Here is a 13,771-nt window from a genome sequence, read left to right as displayed (position 1 = left end):
CTAATGGCTAGCAATCCTCCGTCCTACCTGGCTGTGACAATGCACTGTTAAGTGGTCATTCTGGTCAATTATCTAGTTTGCCGACAACCCAAGAAGTGTTATGAACTAAACACGATGTAAACGTGTGCCTCGTCAGCCATAAAGTAACATTTTAGCTAGCCGGTTCCTACTACTTTCAAGGCACCGACACCGTGCCTTGCAAAAATGATGTCCACCTACTCTACTGTATGTGTCATCTGAATTGAAAACTGAAATCCAGATTAGGAAGTGAAATGAGCAACTGCAAAAGAACCTAGTGCTACAGTAATGCAAGTGGTATGTCTGACGCATAATCCACATAACATAGTTGGCTGGCAATGCGTTGTGCTATTGAATAGTCAGTCAGGTTTTATACTGCACTCCTCTTAAGATAATTAGTTAGATATTAGCTCTCATCCTTTGAACTGTGGAATAAACCTGAATAATAAACACATTTATCTTTCTCTCACCACAGGCCCACCTCAGGCAGAGGAATGGGAGGGTGTGGCGGTGGTGCAGGCCTGGATTAGCAGAGTCGGAAGGGGCATTGGCAGAGATGATGGGCAAGCTGCCCATGCAGAAGATCTTCATTACCAATAAGAACCAGGAGCAGGTGAAGGAGCTGTTGAGAGAGCTGCAGACCTAGGACTATGACAACGAGCCTTATGAGTGAGTGTTCTCATAACATAGGAAGAGAGCCTGTATACTGGAGTGCCTTCAGAATACTGGGGTCTCTGTATAATATTGGAAGAATTGGAAAATGTGTTGGTATTCAGGGGTTGTTGTTTTCTTCTCTGCTGAGGTTTGTGTAGTTGCACTGTGATGTATCAGGTGTCACTCACCTTTTTGACTGGAACAGACTAATAACATCACATAATCTTTACCCACCTGTTCTTTCTCAGTGAAGAAGCAGAGGAGTATGATGAAGAGGAAGAGTATGACTAGCTGGATTACCAGGAGGAAGTGCAGTTCTGGAACCTAATGAGCCTGTGGAGAGCCCTGTCTATGATCCTGACTCAGAGGATGAACGGTAGCCCACACCCAAGCCAGTCATAGGACTGTTTGCCATAGGAAAGTTCTGCAGGTATCAGCAGGAGTCTCTGGCCCTCACCGCCATCTACGGCAACCGCTTCACCGAGCGTATTGCCAACAGCATGTGGACCATCACTCTGGACCCAGACCTCCTGCACTATCACCGGCGGCCCCCGTTCACTTTCGGGACATCTGCCGGCTGCAGATTTGGAACCAAGTGCAAGTATAAGCACCAGATGCCCACCAAGGGGAACGCCTCGGGCCCCCAAGACCCAGTGCGAGCCAGCCTGAATTCAGCTTTACAGAGTATGAGCTGGAGCACCTTATATAGACAGGTGTGTGACTTTCCAACTCATTCCAACTCCAATCAATTGAATTTACCACCGGTGGACTCCAATCAAGTTGTAGAAACATCTCAAGGATGATCAATGGAAACAGGATGCACCTGAGCTCAATTTCAAGTAGCAAAGGGTCTGAATACTTATGTAAATAAGGTGTTTCTGTTATTTTATGGTTTTATAAATTAACAAAAATGTCTAAAAATCTGTTTTCGCTTTGTCATTATGAGGTATTGTATGTAGATTGCTGAGAATTTTTATCCATTTTAGAATAAGGCTGTAACGTAACAAAATGTGGAAAGAGTCAAGGGGTCTGAATACTTTCCGAAGGCATTGTATGTCAACCGGAGGAAAAAATGGTGAAAAGGCATGAAGAGAAGACAGAGGGCCATCAGCAAGAGAACACCAAACTGTGTCGAGAGTTCAGGAGAAAACAGGTAGAGTAGAGAGTGTACTTCATTCTGGGCTGTTACTACCAGGGTTTTTTCTGGATCAAAAAGGGTCTTAGGGCCTCCCGAGTGGCGCAGCGGTCTAAGGCACTGCAGAGGCGTCACTACAGATCTGGGTTCGAACCCGGGCTGTGTCGCAGCAGGCCGCGACTGGGAGACATATGAGGTGACCCACAATTGGCCCAGTGTCATCCGAGTTAGTGGAGGGTTTGCTGGCCGGGATGTCCTTGTCTCATCGCACTCTAGCGACTCCTGTGGTGGGCTGGGCGCATGCACGCTGATATGGTCGCCAGTTGGACGTTTCCTCCAACACATTGGTGCGGCTGGCTTCCGAGTTAAGCAAGCAGTGTGTCAAGAAGCAGTGCATTTTGGCAGGGTCATGTTTTGGAGGACGCATGGCTCTCGACCTTCACCTCTCCCGAGTCCGTATGGGAGTTGCAGCGATGGGACAAGACGAACTACCAATTGAGGAGAAAAAGAGGTAAAAAGTTTAGGTGGTGGGGGCGTAGCAGGGCCAATTTTCTGTAATTAATATAATTTCTCCATGTAGCTGAGAGACATTTTTGTCATTTTAAGCGTAGCAGGGCCAATTTCCTGCAATTCAACACATTTTCCCATGCAGCTGAGAGACTTAGTCGACCCGAAAAAACACTAAGGCTGACTACAGTACAACACTAAGGCTGACTACAGAACAAGAGAGAAATATAAGCAGCCTGTCATGCTATTTAGTGCCATCTATTGGTGTTATGGGGGAATTGCGATTTATCAGTCCTGTCCAATACTAGTCATGCCTGTAAACCTTACAGCTAAAATCATAAGTGGTCATGTCCCTAGTGATGATATTGGAAAGTCTGTTTGCTCCACCTAATCCCCTGTTACTGTTCCTCTCTCTGCCAGTCATCCAGGCATTTCACCTCCATGGTGCAGCAGAGACTCAAGCTGGCTGACTGGAATGAGAAGGACCTGCTGATGTGAAATGATGGTATTAGATTTGTTGCATGCTGCAGTGTCCTATGTGTGATGTTAACTTGGTGTTAAGATCTGATGTCTTTGTGTTGGTCTTCTACAGGTGTGGTAAGACCCCCCAGATCCGTTAGTTCACTTTGGATGTGTCTCTGAGTGGGCCTGCCAACCAGGTGGCTAGCATCATCTGCACCCAGCCCTGCCGTATCTTTGCCATCTCTGTGGCTGACGGGGTGGCACAGGAGCGGTACAGAACGCCTCGGTAACTCAGGGGCTACCAGATCCGTCTGGAGACCATCGGGGTCAGTGGAACTCAATGTTGTACACACGCTCACATGCATAACCTTACATTCTAGTTAAAGCTGTTGTTGAACTTCAATTAAGCTTGTACTCTCTCTCTCTCTCTCTCTCTCTCACTCTCACTCTCTCTCTCTCACTCTATGCCTCCCCCTTCCTTCCTTCCTTCCTCCCTCTACCAGGCTGCTGTATTGCACCACAGGAATTCTGCTGGGGGGGACGCAGACCTCACAGGGATCTCTCGTATCATAGTGGATGAGGTGCCCGAGCGCCTCCTTTATGAGTATGCAAAAGTGCCCCCTCGTAAGCCAACAGCATATAGACTTAATCACTATTGTGCCAGTTGTCTCGTCCTGATTTTCTCTCTCTCTCTCCATCCCTCTCCCTCAGTGACTTCCTCCTGCTGGTGTCGAAGGATCTGATGGTCCAGAACCCAGAACTGAAGTTCTTCATGATGAGTGCCACCCTGAAAGCTGACCGCTTCTCCCTGTACTACAACAACTGCAACACCAATCACATACCAGGTACTGATGCACACTATCTACCCCAGCACACACCATCTACATACCAGGTACTGATACACACTATCTACCCCACCACACACCATCCACATCCTTCAAGCCTCTTGGTGTATGTAGGGCAAAGTGGATAACAGTGGATATAACAGAATAGTTAGACGGGGGGGACGACAAGTCCTCATCGGGCAGCAGGAGGGACAGAGGCGGGGCCAAAGACTCTGTGGACTAGCTGGGAGACAACATGTGATCCATCAGGAACCTTCAAAAGAAAGACTTCATTAAAGACTCCATCCCTGACCAGCAGCTCAGCCTGCAGGAACTCACTATTCCAATACAAATCAAATCAAAGGTGAGGCTTTTGTTGATCTTCCTGTCCCCTCAGCTAAATACTCCACACTGTGTCATCGTCTGAAATGGCACCCTATTCCCTGTAGTCCACTACTACCCTGAGAATGTTAATCAGGATGTTTTTGTTTGTCTAAAGACACCAAGACGTCTGTGCTGAAGACCAGCTCTGCCTGGATAAGATCTGGACCTGGTGGACCTGGACCTGGAGTATATGGTGGATTGGGACAATAGCTACCCTCCAGGTGAGAGAGCACTACAGACAGATGGAATGGCAGATTGATAGTCACACAGTGAACGTTTAGTTTCTTGATTTCCCTTTAGGTAACACTTTACATGAAGTTATGCTGTATCCGTGTATTAACACTGGAAATCTCCAGTATCGACCATGTCTCCTTCCCTGTCCAGGTGCTGTGTTGGTGATGCTGGGCCTGGTTGAGATTAAGACGCTCTATGAGCAGCTCCAGACCAATAGGATGTTCAACAACCGGAACAGAGCCAGGTAAGGAAATACAGGGAGCACTGTACTGGAAGAATTTGCAGGATTGCTAGAATTATGAGTTGTAGAGTTTTGCATAAATATGTGGTTGTGATGGGTTGAGTTTTTATACAGGTGTGTGTGTTCTGGTACAGCTGTAGATGGGTTATGTTTGTTGTGGATGTGGTTGTGTGTGTGTGTGTGTGTGTGTGATTGTGTGTCAGGTGTGTGATGTACCAGCTCTACTCATCACTGTCTTTTTCTTTTCTTTACATTTTTTTGTATTTATTTATTTTAGTATTTTTTTTGTACTTCTACTCCCCAATTTCGTGATATCCAATTAGTAGTTAGTCTTTTCCCATCGCTGCAACTCCCCTACGGACTCGGGAGAGGTGAACGTCGAGAGTCATGCGTCCTCCGAAACACGACACTGCCAAGCCGCACTGCTTCCTGACACACTGCTCACTTAACCCAGAAACCAGCTGCACCAATGTGTTGGTGGAATGACCGTCCAGCTGGCAACCGAAGTCAGTTTGCAGGCGCCCGGCCCGCCGCAAGGAGTCACTAGAGCTTGAGGGGACAAGGAAATCCCTGTCAGTCAAACCCTCCTCTAACCCGGACGACGCTGGGCCAATTGTGCGCTGCCTCATGGGTCTCCCGGTCACGGCCGGCTGTGACACAGCCTGGGATCGAACCCGGGTTTGTAGTGACGCTTAAACCCCTGCATCACTCGGGAGGTCCAATCGCCCCTATTTAACGAGGAGCAGCAGGCTGTGTTCAGCTGGTCACCAAGATCATCATCACCACCAACTTCGCAGAGACCTCCTTCACTATCAATGACATGGTCTATGTGGTCGACTCGGGGTAGATAAAGGAGAAAAGGTACTGTAACCTCTGACCTCTAAACAATTGGATGTCTCTGCAGACAGGGGCCGTGTTTCAATACTCTCAACTGGTTTCCATAACTGTCAAGTTCTGATGAGAGCACATTCGATAAGTGCAAACTATGTTAATGTGTACAACTCATATTTTCTATACTAACCTGTTATAAGGAGTGAACCAATTCATTGATAGCAGTGCATATTTGGCTGCTTATACTACACACTGAGCTAGACGGCATGTGAGTGTTATTTCGCTGTCTTTCCCATCAGTTACAACGCTTCTAAGAGCATGGGGAGCCTGGAGGAGTCGTGAGTGACCCATGCCAATGCCCTGCAGAGGAGGGGGTGAGTTTGCCATTTGGCCTCGGGGGTCTGCTTCCACTTCTTCACCATCCACTGCTTCCAACACCAGCTGGCTGAACAGAGCTGCCAGAGATCCAGAGAGTCCCCTCGGAGCAGCTCTGCCTCAGGCAAGCAGACCATTACAGGACTCTCCCTACATCGGGAGTAAAATTTGCCTAATCCCGAAGGCCGAGATTCACTATGAAGGAATTTTATACACCATTGACACTGAAAATTCGACTGTTGCTCTCACCAAAGTCCGCTCCTTTTCTACTGAGGACTGCTCTACTGACCAATTCCAGTCTTCCAGTAAATAATTGTCAACTTAAACAACTTAGTCAATCCTTTGCCAGCAGCATACCACCCTGCATCCCACTGCTGGCTGACTTCTGAAACTTAGCAGGCTTGGTCCTGGATGGGAGACCAGATGCTGCTGGAAGTGGTGTTGGAGGGCCAGTAGGAGGCACTCTTTCCTGTGGTCTAAAAAAATATCCCAATGCCCCAGGGCAATGATTGGGAACATTGCTCTGTGTAGAGTGCAGTCTTTCGGATGGGATGTTAAACGGGTATCGTGACTCTTTGGGGTCACCCATGGCAGTTATTGTAAGAGGTGTGTTAACCCCGGTGGCCTGTCTAAATTCCCAATCTGGCCCTCATACCATCATGGCCACCTAATCATCCCCTGTTGTTGCTGTACATGAGAATATGTTTTCAGTCAACTTACCTGGTTAAATAATAGTTAAATCATTTCTAATGTCACCTAACTACAGCACTGTGCCTATGGTGCTCTTAAGTGACCAATTTGTTATTTACTCATGTACCAGGCACTGTCTCTCTATTTAACCACTGACATTCATTTGAACCTTCCCTGGATTTTCAATGTAGATACTCATGACATGTTGTCACCAATGCAAACATATTTTCACTTTGAAATTTCCCAACACTGCCCCCTTTCTCCACCTCTCTCTCTATCCCCACTTTCTTTCTCTCTCTCAGGATTAAGACCCTGCGTGTGTTTGTGGAGCGGCTGTTGGAGTCTGTTCTCTCGGAGGATGCCCCTAGCCATGGGCAGTATGGATGCGGCCCAGCAATGTCTGCAAGACCTGGGGGCTCTGACGGCCGACGAGAAGCTCACCCCTCTGAACTCCCACCTGGCCTGTCTGCCCATGGACGTCCGTTAGCAAACTCATGCTGTTTGGTGCCATCTCCCACTGCCTGGACCCTGCCCTCACAGACGCTGCCAGCCTGGCCTTCCCCCTTCAAAACGCACTTTTTACTACTGTTTGCCTGAGTTTACTAATGGCAGTCTATCAGAGCCTTTGGGTTGAATTGGAATGAGTAGAAATGTGATCTTCCGTGAGGCGTTCCATTTTCACACAGACGGTCACAAGTTTCACTCTCTTGTTTTTTTATCTTCTTTTTCTCCTCTCCTGCAGTGTTTTCTTCCTGTGGCCAGGTGTCTCCTTGGGATAAGAGGGAGGAGGCCAATGAGAATACCCTGAGTTACGCCCTGGCTAACAGTGACCATCTGGCCCTGCTGCAGGGATACAAGGTACTGTACTTGACACACTAGGGCTGGGCACACTGGGCAGACCTGAACCTCTCTCTACTGTTTATCCCCTAGCCATGTCACGAATATTAACACACACTAGCACTATAACACTAATGCCAGAAATACTGAAATGATACCTGAACCAGCTATGAAAAATTGCATTTGCCTTGAGACACAGATGTACATGTTCTGAGTGGCAATGCAAGATGTAGAACCAACTAAAACACCGGGTAGAATACAGATTATCTGCTGTGGACATGTGACTGTCTAATGTAATGTGTTGCTGTTGCACACGGCTGGTGTGGTGCAGCCAAGAACGTGAACCAGGCTTGGTTTCAGTACTGCTGAGAGAACTTCCTGCCTGGCAGGGCCTTACAGGTCAGATACTGTTCTGTGGCATCTTTCCTGACAGGTGGCATTATTACAGTGTTGTATTGTACGGTACTTGCAAGAGTCTGAGATGTGCTTTGTGGTTTGCAGGAGATAACCAGTCTGAAGAGGCAGTTTACGGAGCTGCTGTCTGACATTGGCTTTGTCAAGGAGGGACGGAGGGCCAGAGTCATGGAGAGAATGGCTGCCAAATGGACTGAGGGTGTCCTGGAGGCTAGGGGCTGTGAGGTAGAACACACACACATATGTTTCAATCAGAATTATACAGTACCTAAGATATATCCATGATAGAAATTAGTGATGGGAAGTTGGGTTCTTTTTACTGACTTGGATCTTTTCAACTCGTTCAGTCAAACAAACAAATCTTTAGACTCATTTAGTTCATTGGATTCTGTAATGCCCATAGCGCGCAGGACACTGCCAGCGAACAATGAATAATATACAAAATAATTAGGATTCCTCAAGCCTCTCGTTCACCGTAGGGGCTTATAGGAGCTGTCATTTGTGACTGAGACTTGTAAAAGTGTGCTTCAAGCAATGTACATTTTTGATTGCTAGGCATACAAATAACATCATGTATACCTTTGAAACAAGGTCTAGTTGCTGCCGCAACTGGACTAGATTGTGAACAACTCAATGGCAGAATGCCATTGCTTGACTTCTGCACAAGATCATTCGCAAACTGCAGCAGCCCCCAAGTTCATGTTTTTTGAGCAGAGGCAGGCTGTGTATGTTTTGGTTCTGCAAAGCTGTGTTCATTGATAACATTCAATAATAAATTCATTGCAATTTCGTTCTTGAACCATGCCATCAATTATCAAACATGTATTGGTCTTCTCTATTCTGCCTGGAGCATGATCTATTTTCCTGCGTGCACATGTAAAATCAAATCCCATATTATTTGTCACATGCTTCGTAAACAACAGTGAAATGCTTACTTACGGGTCCATTTCCAATAATGCAGAGTTAAAGATAAAAAATATATATAAATAGTAAAACGAGGAATAAGTACACAGTGACTAACAATAACGAGTAAAATATGAAATTACTTTATACAGGGAGCACCAGTACCGAGTTCATGTGCAGGGGTACGAGGTAGCTATGTACAGTGCCTTGCGAAATTATTCGGCCCCCTTGAACTTTGCGACCTTTTGCCACATTTCAGGCTTCAAACATAAAGATATAAAACTGTATTTTTTTGTGAAGAATCAACAACAAGTGGGACACAATCATGAAGTGGAACGACATTTATTGGATATTTCAAACTTTTTGAACAAATCAAAAACTGAAAAATTGGGCGTGCAAAATTATTGTGTTTGAAGCCTGAAATGTGGCAAAAGGTCGCAAAGTTCAAGGGGGCCGAATACTTTCGCAAGGCACTGTACATATCAGTAGGGGTAAAGTGACTAGACAACTAAATAGATAATAGACTGAGCTGTAGCAGCAGCCTGTGTGGTGTCAGTACGCATATGTGTGCATGTTATGTGTGTGTGTGTGTGTGTGTGTGTTGCGGTGTGTATGTGCATAGAATAGTCCGTGTAAGAGAGTTAGTTCAAAAAAAGGGTCAATGCAGGTAGTCCGGTTAGACATTTGATTAGTAGTATTGTGGCTTGGGGGTAGAAGCTGTTCAGGGTCCTGTTAGTTCCAGACTTGGTGTACTGGTACCGCTTGCCGAGATAGACAGTTGGTGGTCTCCGGAGCCGTTTAGCCGGGGGAGCGCATATTAATCCTGCTGTAGGATTCATTGCAGCCAGCAGGTTAAATGAACAACTAAAATGAATGTGTCACTCAGAAAAAGGAATCGTGACTCGAGTCAGTAAAAAGTAGTTCAAAAAGAACGACTCGTTCCTGAGCTGCAAATGATTCATTTAAATGCTGCATTGTCACATAAAATCTGTTCATAAATCATGCAAGTTAATAATTTCACTCTTTCTCTCCACAGGCCAACCTCAACTCTGACAACATCAGGTTGCTCTGTGCTGCCCTTTATCCCAATTTAGTTCAGGTGAGTCTTTACCCATCCAGCATGATCAACAGCTCAGTACTCAGTACTCAGTACAGTAAAATATTAGAAACGCAACATTCAACAATTTCAAAGTTACAGTTCATAGGAAATTAGGCCCTAATCTATGCATTTCACATGACTGGGAATACAGATATGCATCTGTTGGTCACATATACCTTAAACAAAAAGTAGGGGCATGGATCAGAAAACCAGTCAGTATCTGGTGTGACCAACATTTGCCTCATGCAGAGCGACACATCTCCTTCGCATAGTTGATCAGGCTGTTGATTTTGGCCCGTGGAATGTTGTCCCACTCCTTTTCAATGGCTTTGCAAAGTTGCTGGATATTGGCGAGAACTGTAACAAGTTTTCGTATAGGTTGATACAGAGCATCCCAAACATGCTCAATTGGTGACTTGTCTGAGTATGCAGGCCATAGAAGAACTGGGACATTTTCAGCTTCCAGGCATGGGCCATGGGGCACCCTGTTCACAACGTTGACATCAGCAAACCGCTTGCCCACACGACACCATACATGCTGTTGGCCATCTGCCCTGTACAGTTGAAACTGGGATTAATCTGTGAAGAACACACTTCCCCAGTGTGCCAGGGGCCATCGAAGTTGAGCATTTTCCCACTGAAGTTTGTTACGACGCCGAACTGTAGTCAGGTTAAGACCCTGGGTTCAGACAGTTTGTGCAGAAATTCTTCGGTTGTGCAAACCCACAGTTAAATCAGCTGTTCGGGTGGCTAGTCTCAGACGATCCCACAGGCGTGGTTACATGTGATCTGCGGTTGTAAGGCCGGTTGGATGTACTGCCACATTTTTTAAATTACGTTGGAGGCGGCGTATGGTAGAGAAATTAACATTAAGCTTTAGCTAGCAACAGCTCAGGTGGGCATTCCTGCAGTCAGCATGACAATTTCACACTCCCTCAACTTGAGACATCTGTGGCATTGTGTTGTGTGACAGAAGTGCACATTTTAGTGTGGCCTTTTAATGCCCCCAGCACAAGGTGTACCTGTGTACTGATCATGCTGTTTAATCAGCTTCTTAATATGCCACACCTGTCAGGTGGATGGATTATCTTGGCAAAATGGAAATGTTCACTAACAGGGATGTAAACAAATTTGTGGGCAACATTTGAGAGAAATAAGCTTTTTGTGCATATGGAACATTTCTGGGATCTTTAATTTCAGCTCATGAAACATGGGACCAACACTTTACATGTTGCGTTTTATATTTTTGCTCAGTATATATACCTTAGCTAAGCCATTGATTCCTGTGCTAGGTGAGGTCTCCTCATGAAAAGTTCAAACAGACCAGTAAAGGCACAGTGAAGATGAAGACGAGCTGCGCTACATGACCAAGAATGATGGCTGTGTCCACGTACAGCCCTCCTCCTTCAACTACACGTTACAACTTCCACACAGTGAGAATAAACTACAGAGACATAACCAATACTATTTTACAGTAACTAAAAAGTTAATCCAAAACAACCACACAAGCTATTTTTTTTGTTTTGTTTTAGTTGTTTAATGGTCAAGTGGTGGTTTCTGGGGCCACTATGACAGCCCCTACATTGTGTACCATGAGAAGGTGAAGACGAGCCATGTGTTCATCAGAGACTGCAGCATGGTGTCAGTGTACCCCGTGGTTATGTTCGGAGGGGGACAGGTTAACGTGGAGCTGCAGAAGGGAGAGTTCCTCATCTCCCCGGAAAGAGTACCTTGTCTACAGCCGCTACATAAAATCAGTACTACTGCTCTTTGGAAAGGAGCACTATGTACAGCAGGTGTTTTACTTCCACCCAATGCCTGTGTAGGAGACATGCGACAGTGGCTCATAGCCAAGGGACTGAAATCATTCCAAGAAATGTACTACCATGTTTCCATATTTTTCAAAACTGTTTGCCAATGTCTCTTCAAGTTGTATTTCAGAGATAGATATAGTAGTCTATTATTCAGTCGTGCAGATGAAAATGGACATTACGATTGTCTCTTGTGTGAACGTTTCAGGAAAGAAATGAAAGGGGATCAGAATTTGTTGTTACTGGAAAGGTATGGAATCAACTGGGACATTCCACAAATAGTATTTTATGTCTCTACACATTATGTGTATACATTTTGATCAAACATTCAATTTAGCAGTTAGATCACATACACCGATGCTTTAACTAAACTATGTTCAAATTTCCAATAGCAGTGTGTTTTCATTCAAATAAGATATTTCTTTTTTATGAGAATGTTGGCATGTCCAACACTATGTATGTCCAAATTCTAGGAAGATTTAATGCACTTAACCCCAAGATTTTCCTATGTTTTCACCGTCATTGTAAAGCCCTAGTTGTTTTGTTGCTTTGTATCAATGTCTGGGAGCAGAATTTCTTGTTGGCAGAACTGTTAAGGATGTGGTTCCATCATTGTGGTGCCAGGATGAAAAAGAGCTTTGATTGGGCTGAGCGGGAGCTGCCCCCCAAGGAGGGGTGGGAGGACCAAGAGACCAGAGGTGGCAGAATGGAGTACACGGGCCTCCCGAGTGGCGCAGTTGTCTAAGGCAGTGTTAGCTGTGTCACTAGAGATCCTGGTTCGAGTCCAGGCTCTGTTGCAGGCGACCGGGAGACCAATGGGGCGGCACACAATTGGCCCAGTGTTGCCTGGGTTAGGGAGGGTTTGGCCGGCAGGGATGTTCTTGTCCCATCGTGCACTAGCGACTCCTGTGGCAGGCCGGGTGCATTGCACGCTGACACGGTCGCCAGGTGTACAATGTTTCCTCCGACACATTGGTGCGGCTGGCTACCGGGTTAAATGTGCATTGTGTCAAGAAGCAGTGCGGCTTGGCTGGGTTGTGTTTCGGAGGACGCACAGCTCTCAACCTTATCCTCTCCCGAGGCAGTATGGGAGTTGCAGCAATGGGACAAGACTGTAACTACCAATTGGATACCACGAAATTGGGGACAAAAAGCGGTTAAAATGTTTTTATAAGAATGGAGTACTCGGGTTGGGGTGTTGGGTTTGAGCATAGCCTGGTAGGGAGGGGCAGTTCCTCTTGCTGCTCCGTAGGCAAGTACCATGGTCTTGTAGTGGAAACAGAATGTGAAATTGATAGCCTACGGCAACAAAATACCCAGGGGGTTGTTTTGTCATGAACACATCCCATCAACAGATGGGGCTATTGAACTAAACTCTGGAGTGGCTCTCATTTACCACTGACTGATACTAGTGCAGGTACTTGTTCGCAAGTGCAAGCATTTGCATTAAAATAATGATTGTGACCAAAACATACAATTAATCCTTTTTTCCAAGGTAATGTAAAGTCACTTGAACATAGTTCAAAAACACAGCATCTGCTTTATTCAAATGTTTGATAAGTTATTTTTGCTCAACATACCATATTATAAATGTGGGTATTACATATTTTACATCATCTATTCACCCATTTAAGTGTCAGTTTTAAGAGATCTGTGTGCTGATTAATTAATGATCGATGCAGCAATATGATTTCCTCTGACAGCCCATTCAAAACCGCACAGACTAGACTTCAACCTCTGTGTATTTTGATGAAGACATATTTTGATAATGGAACTTTTGGCAGTCCTGTATGTACGAATTTATTTGAAATAAGCTTGCTGCTATGTATCAAAAACCAATATGAAAGAAACTGATGTAGAGTCTGCTAAGTGCACACCAGATTCCTATGCGGACTGTATTTTCTAAAAGGCACTCGCTTTTCTGTCACATAATTCCAGTGCCAGAACTTCTTAAGTAGGTATCTGAAACACTGATTCAGACACATTTTTCCCCTGTTGGTACAGTGGCTTGTGAAAGTATTCACCCCCCTTTACATTTTTCCTATTTTGTTGCCTTAAAACCTGGAATTAAAATAGATTTTTTGTGGGTTTGTATCATTTTACACAACATGCCTACCACTTTGAAGATGGCAAATATTTTTTGTGTAACAAATAAGAAATGAGACAAGAAAAACTGAACTTGAGCGTGCATAACTATTCACCCCCCAAAGTCAATACTTTGTAGAGCCAACTTTTGCAGCAATTACAGCTGCAAGTCTCTTGGGGTATGTCTCTATAAACTTTGCACATCTAGCCACTGGGATTTTTGCCCATTCTTCAAGGCAAAACTGCTCCAGCTCCTTCAAGTTGGAT

The 13,771-nt window shown here is 45.3% G+C and overlaps 1 long non-coding RNA gene and 1 pseudogene across 1 annotated transcript; both read left to right on the top strand.

Annotated features, from left to right (window-relative positions):
- The first annotated feature begins 51 nt into the window (after positions 1-51).
- On the top strand, positions 52-12,251 carry LOC112260961 (annotated as a pseudogene).
- On the top strand, positions 3,745-4,778 carry LOC121838710. Its single transcript, XR_006083800.1, has 4 exons — positions 3,745-3,964; positions 4,100-4,205; positions 4,369-4,462; positions 4,737-4,778. It is a non-coding gene; the product is annotated as an uncharacterized LOC121838710 (long non-coding RNA).
- Positions 12,252-13,771: the final 1,520 nt, after the last annotated feature.

The sequence above is a fragment of the Oncorhynchus tshawytscha genome, linkage group LG01 (genome assembly GCF_018296145.1).
Source record: "Oncorhynchus tshawytscha isolate Ot180627B linkage group LG01, Otsh_v2.0, whole genome shotgun sequence".
Lineage (NCBI taxonomy): Eukaryota > Metazoa > Chordata > Actinopteri > Salmoniformes > Salmonidae > Oncorhynchus > Oncorhynchus tshawytscha.
This window is presented reverse-complemented; position numbering and strand designations above follow the sequence as displayed.